The sequence below is a fragment of the Prionailurus bengalensis genome, chromosome B3 (genome assembly GCF_016509475.1).
Source record: "Prionailurus bengalensis isolate Pbe53 chromosome B3, Fcat_Pben_1.1_paternal_pri, whole genome shotgun sequence".
NCBI lineage: Eukaryota > Metazoa > Chordata > Mammalia > Carnivora > Felidae > Prionailurus > Prionailurus bengalensis.
The window spans coordinates 68,251,306-68,265,797 of record NC_057355.1 but is presented as its reverse complement, the minus strand read 5'-3'; the positions used below and the strand labels follow the sequence as shown (position 1 = coordinate 68,265,797).

The 14,492-nt window shown below is 41.7% G+C and overlaps 1 long non-coding RNA gene across 1 annotated transcript; it reads left to right on the top strand.

Annotated features, from left to right (window-relative positions):
• Window positions 1–1,740: 1,740 nt before the first annotated feature.
• LOC122468820 lies at window positions 1,741–9,740 on the top strand. Its single transcript, XR_006293327.1, has 2 exons — window positions 1,741–2,161; window positions 9,056–9,740. It is a non-coding gene; the product is annotated as an uncharacterized LOC122468820 (long non-coding RNA).
• Window positions 9,741–14,492: the final 4,752 nt, after the last annotated feature.

Below are 14,492 nucleotides of genomic sequence, written 5' to 3'. Positions count from 1 at the left end.
ATGCCAGGTTCCTGTGGGGACTGTGACAGACCGCATTACAAAAGAGGCTCTCTCGGATACTTCAGTCCCCACCCTTAGAGTTCAGTTTCTTCATCTGTAAAACAAAGCATTGGACTAGAAGTTCTCAGGTTCCGCCCAGCTCTCTCCTTCTGTATTCTCTCAGGGGGAGGAGGTAAAAAGGGAATGGGGGAAGAGAACTTTGAACTAAACGGGATGACAGGACTGCTCTTCCAGAAAAGGCACAGTGCTGTGCAAGCAGCATCTGTGAGGTATGCCTCAGTTCTCCTTCCAAACTTGTTTTTCCCAGGGGTTTCCTGAGGCCTCTCAAGAAGGCTCTCGAAACTGACCTGAAATATTCACAACTTGAACCATCAGGAAGGATTACTTTGACTCTGTCTGAAATCTTCCCTGCATTTGGTAAGACAGAACAAAGAAAGAAAAATAAATTACTGAAGGAAATGAATAGGATAGTATTATCTATAAAAGACAATTTGGAAACTAGATGAAGATACAAGGGGTCTGTTTTACTATTGTCACTACCTTTATGGATATTTGAAAAGTCTCCTAATAAAATGGTTTCTTGAAAGAATATCTGAAAATCGGTAGTTGTAAACCAGTAATTTTCAAACGCTGTTTTTCACCATGATACACACACACACACACACACACACACACACACACACACACACAAACCAAAACCCACATTTATGTTGCAACCCAGTACATAAACATATAGACGAAAACCAAGTTCCACAAAACATTATTCACCCTCACCATGCACCACACCATACACAACATACTCTGATGTTTTCTATTTTCTGCCCTGCTTCTTTAAAAAAAATGTTGGTTGGAACCTACTCAACTCATTTCAAGAATCATTTAATGGCTCGTGACCTACAGTTTGAAAAACACAGTTCCAAACAGTATCAACTCATTCTGGTGGGCAATTGAATACTTGCCTGCTGGCCTGGGCCAGCAGGAGAGTAATGACTATTTGGAGAGGGATTGAAACAGAATGAGCAGTTATGGATATTTGCCCAGCCTTCTTGGAAAAGCCTGACCCTGGTCTGGTGATGGGGGCATCATCAGGGCTTAGCAAAATGAGAGCGTTTCATAAGCTACCATTTCTGTGTACATGGCCCACTTGCCCAACTTTTCTTACACGGGCTTATTTGCTTCTAGAATCTGTCCTGCCAACCCGCAGCCATGGTCTGCTGCTTCTTCCCCACCCGCCTCCCATTTCTGCCTTCTCAGAGGCACAAACCAGTCCTCAGGCATTTTTCCAATTTGCTGGGGATTATGAATTTATATCCTGTCCTCTCTTTCCTCTTCTCTTCCCCCCAAATGGTGACTGTCCCCCCAAGCCCAGGGTCATTAACAAAAGCAACATCTTCAAAGAGAAGGGATGAGGACATGACTGAGATTCGCTCAGTACTTAAATCCCATTGAAGTACCCAGGTCAGGCCTGGCAAGCAGGGGACAGACAGCCTGCATCTGGAAAAGAGAAGGTTTAGGGCACATATGACTTCAATATTTAAAAACCAAGCGCCCAGCTGTTCAGTTCTTCAACAAATAAACTCAAATACCTCCTGTAGAGGAAGGAAAGAATTTTAGGACAGAATCATTAATTCAAAGGACATCAAGAAAATAGAGTAGACATCATCCTGATCTACTATTTAAAAAAATAACTTTAGGGATGCAATTTTACAATGCTTTATAAACAGGTCCACCAATCCACGAGTGTTATATATGTGAAATGTTTACTAACTGGAAACAAATGTTTACATTGGATAAACTACCTCCTAAAAATTCCATTTCTTCTGTTCATGCAAATGTTGCTATTTGTGCGGAGTGGAAGGGCATTTCCACTTCTCCTACCACAAAAGCTGTATTTCTTTCAATATTAAGGTTAATGAGGGCTGGGGCCCTGTAATCTACATGAGTAGGTTAATTCTCATGTGTCCTAGATAGTTGAGAGAGAAAGAGATTTAGAACTTTGGCTGAAGGGAGATGCACACACTGCCTGCAGTGAATGCATGCAAAGAAGCAAAGAACACTCTGTAGAAGGATCTCTATACCTCAGCTCCTCCATCTACAAGGCAGAGATGCTGAATGTGACCCCATCCTCCCCTGTGCATGAATGAGAAGTTCCAGTTCAAAGGTATGTGACTCAAGGTTTGATTTTATCATAGTAACTATGTTTTGTCAGAGTTGCCATGACATTGCTGGTAAGACACCAATCTTGAGTGTATTTTCAGAAATGGAGATGTAGTTTTAGTTGATCTCATATCCTGTTGTCAAGGTCATGGATGGATTTGCAAGATGCCCTTAAGAAATGTCTTCAGAGCCAAAGCATAACAGACTCTTAAAAACTGAGAACAAACTGAGGGATGATGGGGGGGGGGAGGGAGGGGAGGGTGGGTGATGGGTACTGAGGAGGGCACCTTTTGCGATGAGCACTGGGTGTTGTATGGAAACCAATTTGACAATACATTTCATATTTTTAAAAAAATTAAATAAACAAATAAAAAGAAATGTCTTCACTGACAAAGTTGAAAGCTCAAAGTTGAAAGTTACAAAACCTTACAAATGAATAAGACCATTCCTACCCTTTCATTAAAAACGATAATACATTTTGCCTAAAGGCAAAAGAATGTGACTTCTACCCAGCTGTCTCCCCTACCTGGCTACTTTTGACATTGTTGTGATGAAAAAGGGTAGGGTGAGAAAGCAAAAGAGATGAACAAGAGACTCCTATTTGTTAGACCTCACAATAAAGTCCTCACTGTTACTGTCAAATGTTTAGATGCTTCACTTTTTTTTTAAAAATTAAACTTGATAAATAGAATGATTTGGGATTCATCCGTTCTGACACTGTCTAGCTCTGTGCTAGACATGCTGTACTAGGAAATGATGGTTTAAAAAAAAGTCTAGTAGTAGAGACAGCAAAGAGGTGAGCTAACAATTTAAGTTATGATTAGTATGAAATTCAAGAACGGATAAAACTAATCTGTAATAATAGAAAGGGTTGCCTTGGATTGAGGTGGAGAGGACTGAATTTGGAGGAACAGGAGGGAATTTGGGGCATGATGGAATGTGTGCCATATTTTGATTGGGGTAGTTGTCACTGGTTATACACATTTGTCGATGAATTGCTTGCTTAAAATGGGCATGTTTTATTGTACATACACTACACTTCAATAAAGTGAAAACAAAAAATAATATGTGACATGAAAGAAATGAACCAAGGGTGGAGGCAAAGGAGGAGTCTAACTGCAATGAACGTCTCAAGAAGGCTTCTCTGTGCTGTCAAGGTTCTTGGCCATCAGTGAGAAAGAGGCCCATGTGGAAGGAATCCCATGAACAAAGGCCCTGACTGTTTTCCTTATTTTTCTTGTAATCAAGGACTTATATAAAGACAAGGTCATAATTTTACTCTTGACTGGGGAGTCCTTCTACATGTGGGTACACAGGAACAAGAGCTAAATGGTATGAGGTTTCTTTTTAAGGTGATGAAAATGTTCTAAAATTGACTGTGGTAATGGTTGCACTTGTCTGTGAATATACTAAAAAACAATTAAGCTGTGCACTTTAAATGACTGAATTGTATGGTATATGAATTATAACCTAAAATTGTAAAAAAAAAAAAAAAGATAATTCTATGATGAGGCAGATTTGGGTGCAAACTTTGGACACAGACTAAAGCAAAGTAACCTGGATGAAACCCTTCATTTCTACTTCCTTAGCATTCTGCTCACATGTTGAACCAACAAGATGGAACTTCAGATAGATCTTCTACTTCATTCGTAGGCCAAATAAAACCCATCCCTACCCTGGCCCCCCTGCAAACACAAAAAAATTATCCCAAACTAGATATACTAGACATCCATTTCAGATAGTGTGGCACTTTGGACACCCTGAACAATCATCCCACCTGAAATAACAAAAATCCTGTATTACATTTATTATTTTAAATGTATTATTCAGCTGGCATAAAATTGCCTCAGAGCCCTAGGGCAAAGTGAAATCCTGGGGAGTTCCGTATCCAGAGCTGGTGAGAACAGCCAGAACAGGATGGGTTTTGCAGAGGTAACAAACAGGCTCAGGTTAACATAACAGTTTATTTCTCATTTATGCTTTGTGTCTGCAGGAGGCACTGCTCATTCTAATCCTGTGGGGACCCAAGCTGATGGAGACTTCAATTTGCCATGTGACTATTGTAATAGATTTTCAATTCCTTGTATCATGCTTCTTTCTCTTAAGAGTTTGAATATATATTTTATATTTTATGTCCTCCCTATTAAGATTTATATTTGGAGTAAACACTCATCAAGTTCTTCCTGCTGAAACGCTCATCCCTACCAACCTACGGTTTTCTTTTTAAAAACTGGAATCCTCATACTCTATTTCAGTGACGGAGCTCCCTTTTATGTATTAACATCAAACCAGTTATTATAACACAATGGAATTGACACTAGAGTACTGGGTATAAAGGAGACTATGGCTACCCTTTACTGTAAGATTTAAGCACATTTAAAATAAGTTGCTTTAACTTGAGAGGAGGCTCAATGTGGTATGAAAAGTGCTTCCTACACTGAGAATTCAGGAAGCCAGTTTAGATTTTATGAAAAGGCCCTGTAATATAAAGCCATGGTGATTATTAATTGAACTCTTTGAACCCTATATCCCGAAGTCATGACGTTATTTAGGTCCCTCTCTCCTTTGGCATGTGAAGCTTTACATTCTCAGCCTTTGGAGTATGTGCTGCCTAAATTGTCTAGTTGCTCTTGGACTATTGAGTTATTCAGTAAGGATCTCTGCTCACTAGGCCATTCTGGATCCAAATGCCAGAATTCACCTTCTGTAAATATCATTCAGTGGATCACTTCACCTCTGAGAAAACACACCAGCAGAAAACACACATGCTGTCATATCAAATCCAAATTCCCACACCTGTCTTTCAATTCTTATGCACATACATACAAATACGTGTGTGTGCGTATAATGTGTAATATATATCACATACACTGTATATAAATAAATATATGAAAATTTAAAAATATTAATGATAATGATTATAGAGCATTAACTAAGGTCCTACTATGTGTCAAGGTCTGAGCATGGTATCAACTTTATTCCATTTAATCTTCACAGCAACTTTGAAGGGCAGTTCTAGCGTCATCTGTGTTTTATAGGCAAGGACGCTGCTCTCCTGTGTCTCCAAAACCCATGCCCTAGCCCTCATCCTACTGGGTCCCAATCAAGCGGATTGTTGCCTCCCCACCACACACTCTCTGAGTCAGGTCTCTCCACCACTTTCATGTCCCTCAAACCACTCTCTGCCCATTCAGTCTCCCTCCCATTCTCCCAAACACTTACCACTTTTCAAGACTCAACGCAAATCCCATCTTTGGGTAATGCCCTCTCTCCCATGTAGGACTGGAGCTGCATTTAAATTACCTTGAAATTTTAATTTCCTTGAAAACACCTAGCCCAGCCAAGCCAGCAGTCTGGGTAGCCTCAATGGCCGCTCCCTCTTCTTGCCTGCCTCATCCAGCCCACCGCGCACCCTGTCATTGGTGCTTATGAAACCCATCTTGACCCTATCTACACTTCTCCCCATCTTCACAGATTCCTCCAGATCCAAGACCTAGCATCTCCTGCCTGCATCAATGTAAGAGCTCCTAGTGATTTATGTGCCTTCACTCTTGTTTCTCCAGTCCAGTCCCCACAAGGCACCTAGAATAAGGTTTTAAAATATGCTTTATATTTGTAAGCTTAAAACCCTTTAACATCATTCTGTTACCTTTAGAATAGAAGCCAAACTTTATCATGGTCCAGAGGCCCTGTATAATGGGTGTTATGACCACCTCTCCAGTGGCACTTAATCTACCAACCCCTTCATCCCTCATCACTTTCATCCACTAGGCTCCTCTCACTTCTTTCAACAAGGTAAACTCTTCCACATCTGGGTCTTTACAGATGCTGTTTCTACTGCCGACTTTTCCCATTCTTCAGAACTCAGATTTAATGTTGCCTTTACAAAGAGGCTTTCCCTGACAGTCTTACCTAACTGGAATCTTCCTCTCTACTAGAATCTCCATTCACTTCACTCTGCTATTTCCTCCTTGGGCTGAGATCTAGTTCTATCTATGTATATGTAGATTTGGACATTTGTTCTTCCCCCAGCACCACCCCAACACATAAACACACTGGACCACTGAAATGTAAGCCACATGAGTATTCTGGCCATGTCTGCTTTGTCCCCAGCACTCAGTACAAAGATCCCAATAAGCATATGTTGGCTTAATCAATCAATCAAACAAACAATCAATTCTTACAACTAGATTTAAACTATTTGACAGGATAATTTTCTTTTTCTCCTTAAAGCTCCTTTCTGAACACTGAGAATATGACAGGAACTCAACTTCTTACTAGTGGGTTGAATACGTGCTGAGAGCATGTCCTCTGCTTTCCAGCTAGCTAGCCTCAGAGATGAGATCGACGGGCTGCTGACTAGGATGGGCAACAGCCTCAAGAATCCCGACTCTGGGCTCTGCCATTTATTAACAGCATGATGTAAGGCAAATAGCCACTTAAGGTCTCAATTTTCAAAAATAAAATGGGTATAGTAGCCAATGGGCTGGATGCCTAAGATGTTAATGATTAGGATATTAAGAATATTATTTAACAATGATTGAGTGCATCCTCTGTGCCCACACTGCACTAAACCCTTCAAATATATTATCTAATCTAACAAAACAATGAAGTAGGGTCTACTATTATCCCTTACTTTCTGTTTTCAGGTTCTGAGAGTTCCTCTATATGGTTTTAATAAACTCTCTTCCTAACCTGAAATAGTTTGAGGAAGGTTCTGTCCTTAAGGCTAGAAGAGCACTGACCAGAAACTGGGGCCGAGGAACATAGAACTCAAGACCCCAGAGGAGATGAGAGAAGTCCAGTGAGGCAGGTGTATGGCATGGAACCAGGAAGCTGAGGGGCAGTGGGGTAGAAATAATCTGTCGTCCAAAGTGGCTCTCCCGCAAGGGCCCAGTTGGTAAGAAAGGGGTTAGCTGGGAGACTTGATTTGTGGAACCAAATTCTCTCCTGTCAATGTTACTTGAAACAATTGAACATCTGTTTGCCCATCTATGCTAATTTCATGGATGTAAAGTGAAAAGAGGGGAAACCAAGGCTCTTGAATGGGGGCCAGAAGGGAAGGGAGGATGGTGGGAGTCAAAGAGCACAGAAGAACAGAAAGGAAATCCTCTCCACATGGCCAACAGCTCTACTCTCTGTTGATTGCTCTCACCTGTGTTCTGTGTGGGAGTACAAACACACATGCACACACATGCGCTCATGATGTAGCCTCCCCACCACAACTTCCCTTAATTTGTCTTCTAGGTCTCCAAGCAAGAGCCTTGGTTTCCTCTTTGCCTTTTTTCTTTCTCTCAAGCTTTCTTTTTTTTTTTTTATTTTTTATTTTTAAAAAAAAATTTTTTTTCAACGTTTTTTATTTATTTTTGGGACAGAGAGAGACAGAGCATGAATGGGGGAGGGGCAGAGAGCGAGGGAGACACAGAATTGAAAACAGGCTCTAGGTTCCGAGCCATCAGCCCAGAGCCTGACGCGGGGCTCGAACTCACAGACCGCGAGATCGTGACCTGGCTGAAGTCAGACGCTTAACCAACTGCGCCACCCAGGCGCCCCATCTCTCAAGCTTTCTATTCCTTCATTTGTCCTATTCTGATTCTTTGGCTCAAGAAAAACTCAACATCTATGGAGAACCCATTGCAATGTGATTTGAAGGGAACTTTACAACTCATTTCCTCCTCTATCCACCCCTCAAGACTGAATCTTCATAATCCATGCTAGAAAGAAAGAAAAAAAAAGCAGTTGGGGAAGGGAAGTCAACTGGGTTGAAGTTCACTTGAAGCACAGTTGTCCTTGTACTGGGCACCATGCTTGGTGTCTTAGTACATGATATCACTACAGCCTCATGGCAACTCTGGGAGCATGATTTTAGTGAGCCCCTCTGTTCTGACGTTCAGAGAGGCTAAGTTATTTACTTAAAGGCAGAACCAGGATTTGAACTTGAATCTTTTGACTGAAAGCCCTCTGCAACATCATTCCTTCAGATTAGTATAATAAAAATAATAAACAATGTCATACAGAAAACTATTGTCAAATTATAAGTGTGTTCTCTAGTGGGAAAATATGTTCTCTAACTTTCCCCCAGGCATATAGATTAGGTAACTGACATGCTAGCTAACGTGGTCTGTTCTCTAGGGAAATGCAATTGAAGAAAAGGGAAGTTCATCAAGATGTGAGTGGTAGGTCTGTCTCTCTTTCAAAAATAAATAAATATTTTTTTTTTAAAAAAGGGGGTTGCGCCTAGGTGGATCAGTCAGTTAAGCATCTGACTTCAGCTCAGGTCATGATTTTGTGGTAAGTTCGAGCGCCACATCGGACTCTGTGTTGACAGCTCAGAGCCTGGAGCCTGCTTCGGATTCTGTGTCTCCCTCTCTCTCTATCCCTCCCCTGCTCACACTCTGTCTCTCTCAAAAAAAAAAAAAAAAAATGTGAGTGGTAGGGAGAATGTCCTGGGTAGCCAGCATTGGGTAGAAGACACTGGAAAAGAAGTTCAAAGTGTAGATCCTAAAGTTAAAGATGTCTTGGTAAATTTCGTTATTTTTTAAAATTGCTTTTAAAACTCCTACATGGTACCTGCACTCTCATCTCCTACCCTACATGATGCATACCCTGTCACTATCCAGTACTATTTCCAAAGCTCTTCAAGTGAACCTGTTAACCCAAGTCCTTGCTGACACCTGCCTGCAGAGTCCATTGCTCATCTACTACTAATGCCATATTTTAATTCAGCTTTACTGAAACCTTCCCTTGGGTGTGTTTCTTTCTGCTTCCCCTCCCCAACCCTGATTCCCATGGAAGCTGCAGTAAAACAATGCAGGACAATAAGCAAACAACATTGCTAAGACTCCTGCAGGCCACCCTGCTTACTTCTCACCTGACTCAGCTCTCCTTTGCCAAGCAGGGAAGAGAGCCCAGAACCCCAACAACTGAAGAGAGCCAGTCTTGAACTCTATCTGACTGGTCAGTGTTGCTTGCATCAATTGCACATCAACTGAACTTCTTCCACCATCAGGCTCACTGGTGGCCAAAAGTATACTTCTACAGTCTCTCCAATGCTTTTATCCTGTAGCTTCCAAATGAGAGTTTGGTTGCCATGGCAACAGCCAAGTTCCGCCAGAAGGAGAAATTCCTTGTATAATGAGCCCAGACCTTGTGAAAATAAAGGAAATCTCATCTAAAATGGAGCGGGGGAAGCCCTGAAGGGGGAGCTCTCGTGCATGTACCACTCTTTGAAGCCAGTGTAACCAGCGGGAAGGAGGATCAGAATTATTCTGGCAAAGGAGGACATTTTTCACATAGGAATTTTGTCTCCTGCATTTAAGAAAAGGAAAGAAGATCCCTCCCTGCCCCAGCAACATTGCAGTAACCCCCACTTGTAGCCAATAAGAAACCACAACCTTGAATTCTTGTTCTTCTCCCATAAACTTTTGTTCTAAGCCACGCTCCTACAACATCCTCCTAAAACCCAATAAAAGCTGACCTTCCCTTTGTCCCTTTGGACTTGCTAATGGATCACCATGGCCTGCTTGTCCCAAATTGTAATTCTTCTGTTATTTCTGAATAAAGTCGGGTTTTCTTTGCTTAAATAAAATTACTCTTTGCTCTGTTTAAAGTTAACAATCTTAAGTCAACTATCAACAACCCTTGCCAGTTTTGGCCTAAAAGACTCAAAATTTCTTCACTACCTATCAGTTACTAGGAGATATTTATAGCATTTGTGTCTTGTTAATCACAAAGTGAATCTGACTTATTTCTTTTTAAAACACCTGGCAAATCTGGTCATAGAGAGATCACTGGGTTCCTGGGTCCTGGGCTATACTGGAGCCTGGAAAAAGTCTGGTTAGTCACACATACCACCATCCAAAGTTTCTCAGTCTTACCCCCCAGTTTTGTTTAAGTGAAGGCATTGCTCTACTCAAGCCCTTCTCAGGACCTGTTATATCATCTAAAACTCCCAAACTGGAAGTTGGAGCCCTCGCCCACAAACTACCATTTTTCCCTTCTGCTCTAGCTCATCCAATATTGTGTGTATGCCATTTTGTTGCCTTCTGTTGAAGAATTACCCCTCCCTTACTTAATATTGGCCAGTCCGTATGATGAAGATTGTACGACTCAGTCTTTAAGCCTGACCAGACTGAGACTTCCCTGGAAGTTTTGTCAGAAACAGATAGGAAGACACTCTTTTGTTTCAGAGGCCTATAAGTTGGTAAACCATGAATCTTGGGCCATCAGGTCAAACATGTGGGAAAATCTTGTATTAGTCTGCTCAGGCTACTCTAACATAATAGCACTCACTGGGAGGCTTAAACAATAGAAATTAGTTTTCTCACAGTTCTGAAGTCTGGAAGTTCAAGATCTAGATGCCAGCAGGTGGGTTTCCGGTAAGACGTCTTTACCTGGCTTGCAGACGGCTGCCTCCTTGCTGTGACCTCACCTGCCCTTTCATCTGTACATGCACACTCCTTGTACTTTCTCTTCTTATAAGAACACATGTCCTATTGTATTAGGGTTCTACCCTTATCACCTCATTTAATTTTAATTACCTCCTTAAAGGCTCTATCTCCAAACACAGTCCCATTAGGGGTTGGGGTTTCAACATACGAATTTGGGGGGAAATAATTCAGTCCATAACAGATTCCATAGAAGAAATGGAGAGAAAAGTGACATCGTTATAGTCAACTGATGCTGCTTCTCTATTCCATTTTCTTCAGTAATTTTCCTTTTCTCTGTAACTCTATTCTTTTGATTATTTAAAAAAATTCTTTTTCTTAGTTTATTTTTGAGAGAGAGCGAGAGAGCAGGGGAGGGTCAAAGTGAGAGGGAGAGAGAATCCCAAACAGGCTCTGCACTGCCAGGGCAGAGCCTGATGCAGCACTCAAATTCACAAACCGAGAGCATGACCTGATCTGAAATCAAGAATCAGACGCTTAACCGCTTAACCGACTGAGCCACCCAAGTGCTCCATATTCTTTTGATTATTTAATCTCATTTACATAATGACCATTGCTAAGAGATGACCATTGTTAGGAAAAATGAAGAAATGGTGTTGGGGATGTTAGAAATTAACAAAATAGTCTTTTCATTATAAATTGAGAAGAAATATCATGATCTCTATAGGTTATTTACATTGCATCTTAACCAAAGACACATTCACTATAGACCTCTCAAATATTTTACACATGTGACGACAGCCTTAGAAAAACAAACTTGGGGCACCTGGGTGGCTCAGTCGTTTAAGCGTTTGGCCCTAGCTCAGGGCATGATCTCACAGTTCATGAGTTCAAACCTTGCATCGGGCTCTGTGCTGACAGCTTAGAGCCTGGAGCCTGTCTTCGGATTCTGTGTCTCCCTCTCTCTTTGCCCTTCCCCTGCTCGCTGTATCTCTCTCTCTTTCTCTCAAAAATAAATAAAACATTAAAAAAAACTTTGTTGCCTCACTGTCTTCCTGCAGCACAATTATGAGAATATTTAGCTGTTCTAGTATCTTATACATATCACCAAACAAAGATGAGAAAACCTCAGAATTCAACAAGATCTATGTGCTTATCACTTATGCATATATCAGATGTTGATTCCAAAAACTTCTACTTTTAAGGAGAAAAAACAGTATCTATTCCCTTTCCATTCATACATGGAAAGCACCTAGGTGATAGCCCAGCCAGTTGCCTAAAGTTGAAGTATTCATTCTGTAGTCTGAGGATAAAATTCATAATACTTATGTATTCAATTTAGGAAATGAAAAAAAAAGGACACAGAGACTGGTTAAGTCATCTCCTCATATATGCCCCAATTCCATCTTCTTGGTTAATACTAGCTTTTAAGCCAATCTATCTATGCTATGGGACACAGCTGGGGGTGGGGGGTTTGAAATGCTGCCATTTTACTTATTATTTAACGCTTAATGCAAAGAAGGACTTCCATTCCTCTATGCTAAACATGGAGCTCTAAACTCTGACTCCTTAAGCACAGAAAATGTGCTTTGATTCACCTTTGTGTCCCCTGAAACTACTACTGCCCAGAGTCAGGAATCAAGAGATACTTTGGGAGTGAATATTATAAAGACACAATTATGACCTTGAATAATGACATTGGCAACTTTACTAAAGATATCTGATGGGGGGAGGAGGAGCCAAGATGGCGTAACAGTGTGGAAGTTTTTTGTGTCTCACGTCCATGAGATACAGCCAGACCAACACTAAACCATCCTGCACACCTACAAAACTGATTTGAGGATTAACGCAACAATCTGCACAACCTGAACCACAGAATTCAGCAGGTACGCGGCGCAGAGAGGTGAACTGGGGGAGAAACTGCGGAGGGCAGGAGGTATTTTTGTGTGTGGAGAGAGGACGGTGGGGGGTGGGGGTAGGGGAGGGGATACGGGAAAAACAACATCCCCAAAAAAGCAGCTGGAGATAAAGTGGAAAAGTGGAAACAGCCGTAGGGACTGAACGAGAAAGGAGAAAGGAGAAAGGAGAGGGTTTAAATTCCATTAAGACTATAAACAGGGGGAGCATAGAGTCTTAACTCCACAGCTCAATACCTGGCAGTGCTCTGGTGAGAAAGGCGAATCCCCAGGAGCAGAGTGGAGTCCAGGGTTCTTCAGGCCACACGGGAGAGGCGGTTGCCGTGCTGGGAGGACACCTGGTAGAGGCTGTGTGGTCCCCCAAAGATAAGGCCCCAGTGGACCCAGGAGAACAACCACATTCGCTGGTGCTGGAACAAGGTCATTAAGGGTGAAGACTGGTGCCAGATGTGTGTTGTGATTTTCCATAATCCCTGAAATTCTGATGCTACACCATCTTGCAAACTTTTTCTGGGGCGGGCTGGCACCCGGCCGCAGTCTCTGGGCATCGGCAGCAGCCCGGTCCAGCAAATGTTCCTGGGTGCGGCCAGCACCTGGCCATTGCTTGGTGAGACCCTCCTGCAGAGCGGCCTAACGGGTCAAAGCCGCAGTCCCTCAGAAGTAAGGGTCGGGGAAAAACAGCCGCATCTGAGACGAAACTCAGGAGGGAGGTGTTGCCTGGGGCTTGGTCACGGACTGTGTAAAAGCAGGGAGTGGATGGAAGCTGAAGACAAAGGACAGGTGCGTGATTGCTCGCGGAGATCAGATCTGATACAAGACAGTGGGTAACAGGGTGATGCCACGGGCAATGCTTCTGCGCATGCGCATACGCACCTACAAGCGCCTCAAGAATCCACCCCAGTAAGCTAAGCAGCGCCATCTAGTGGAGAACGGAGCCATTACACTAAACCCTGCCCAACTGGGCCAACCTCGCTCTTTAGGAACGCAAGTCTCTCTGCCTGCTCAGTTTATGGACTATAAAGCACTTCATAGTATGACTCCTAGGGGAAAATGAAGTAATTTCAGTTGTATTTCAGTCTGTTCGCTGATCCATTTATTCAATTTTCTTTCCTTCTTTCTCTCTTTCTTCTTTTTTTTTTGTTCCTTTTCTTGAATACATAAAGAGAAAAAATTCATTTTTATTTTAAATTTCTTTAAAAATATTTTTCTTTAGGGGCGCCTGGGTGGCGCAGTCGGTTAAGCGTCCGACTTCAGCCAGGTCACGATCTCGTGGTCCATGAGTTCAAGCCCCACGTCAGGCTCTGGGCTGATGGCTCAGAGCCTGGAGCCTGTTTCCAATTCTGTGTCTCCCTCTCTCTCTGCCCCTCCCCCGTTCATGCTCTGTCTCTCTGTCCCAAAAATAAATAAACGTTGAAAAAAAAATTAAAAAAAATTTTTTTTTTCTTTAATTTTTTTCTACTATATTTTTTACTTTTGTGTAAATTTTTTCAAATTCTATTTTCCTTACATCATTTAATTTTAGTCTACTTCAGTGTATTCATTTTTTCAAATTTTCAAACGATTTCCTTTTTTTCTTTCCCATTTTTTCTCTAATCTGTCAAGCCCCTTTCAACACCCAGACCAAAACACACCTAGGATCTAGCATCATTTATTTGATTTTTTTGTGTGTGTTTTTAATTTTTTAATTTTAATACTTTTTTAATTTTAATGCTCTTACCTCATTAATTCCTTTTCTCCCTTCAATATGATGAAATGAAGGACTTCACCCCAAAAGAAAGAGCAGGAGGAAATGACAGCCAGGGACTTAACCAACACAGATACAAGCAAGATGTCTGAACCAGAATTTATAATCATGGTAATAAGAATACGAGCTGGAGTCAAAAATGGATTAGAATTGCTTTCTGTGGATATAAAAGAAGTGAAAGGTAGTCAAGATGAAATAAAAAATGCTATAACTGAACTGCAATCTCGAATGGATGCTGCAGTGGCAAGGATGGATGAGGCAGAACAGAGAATCAGTGATATAGAGGAC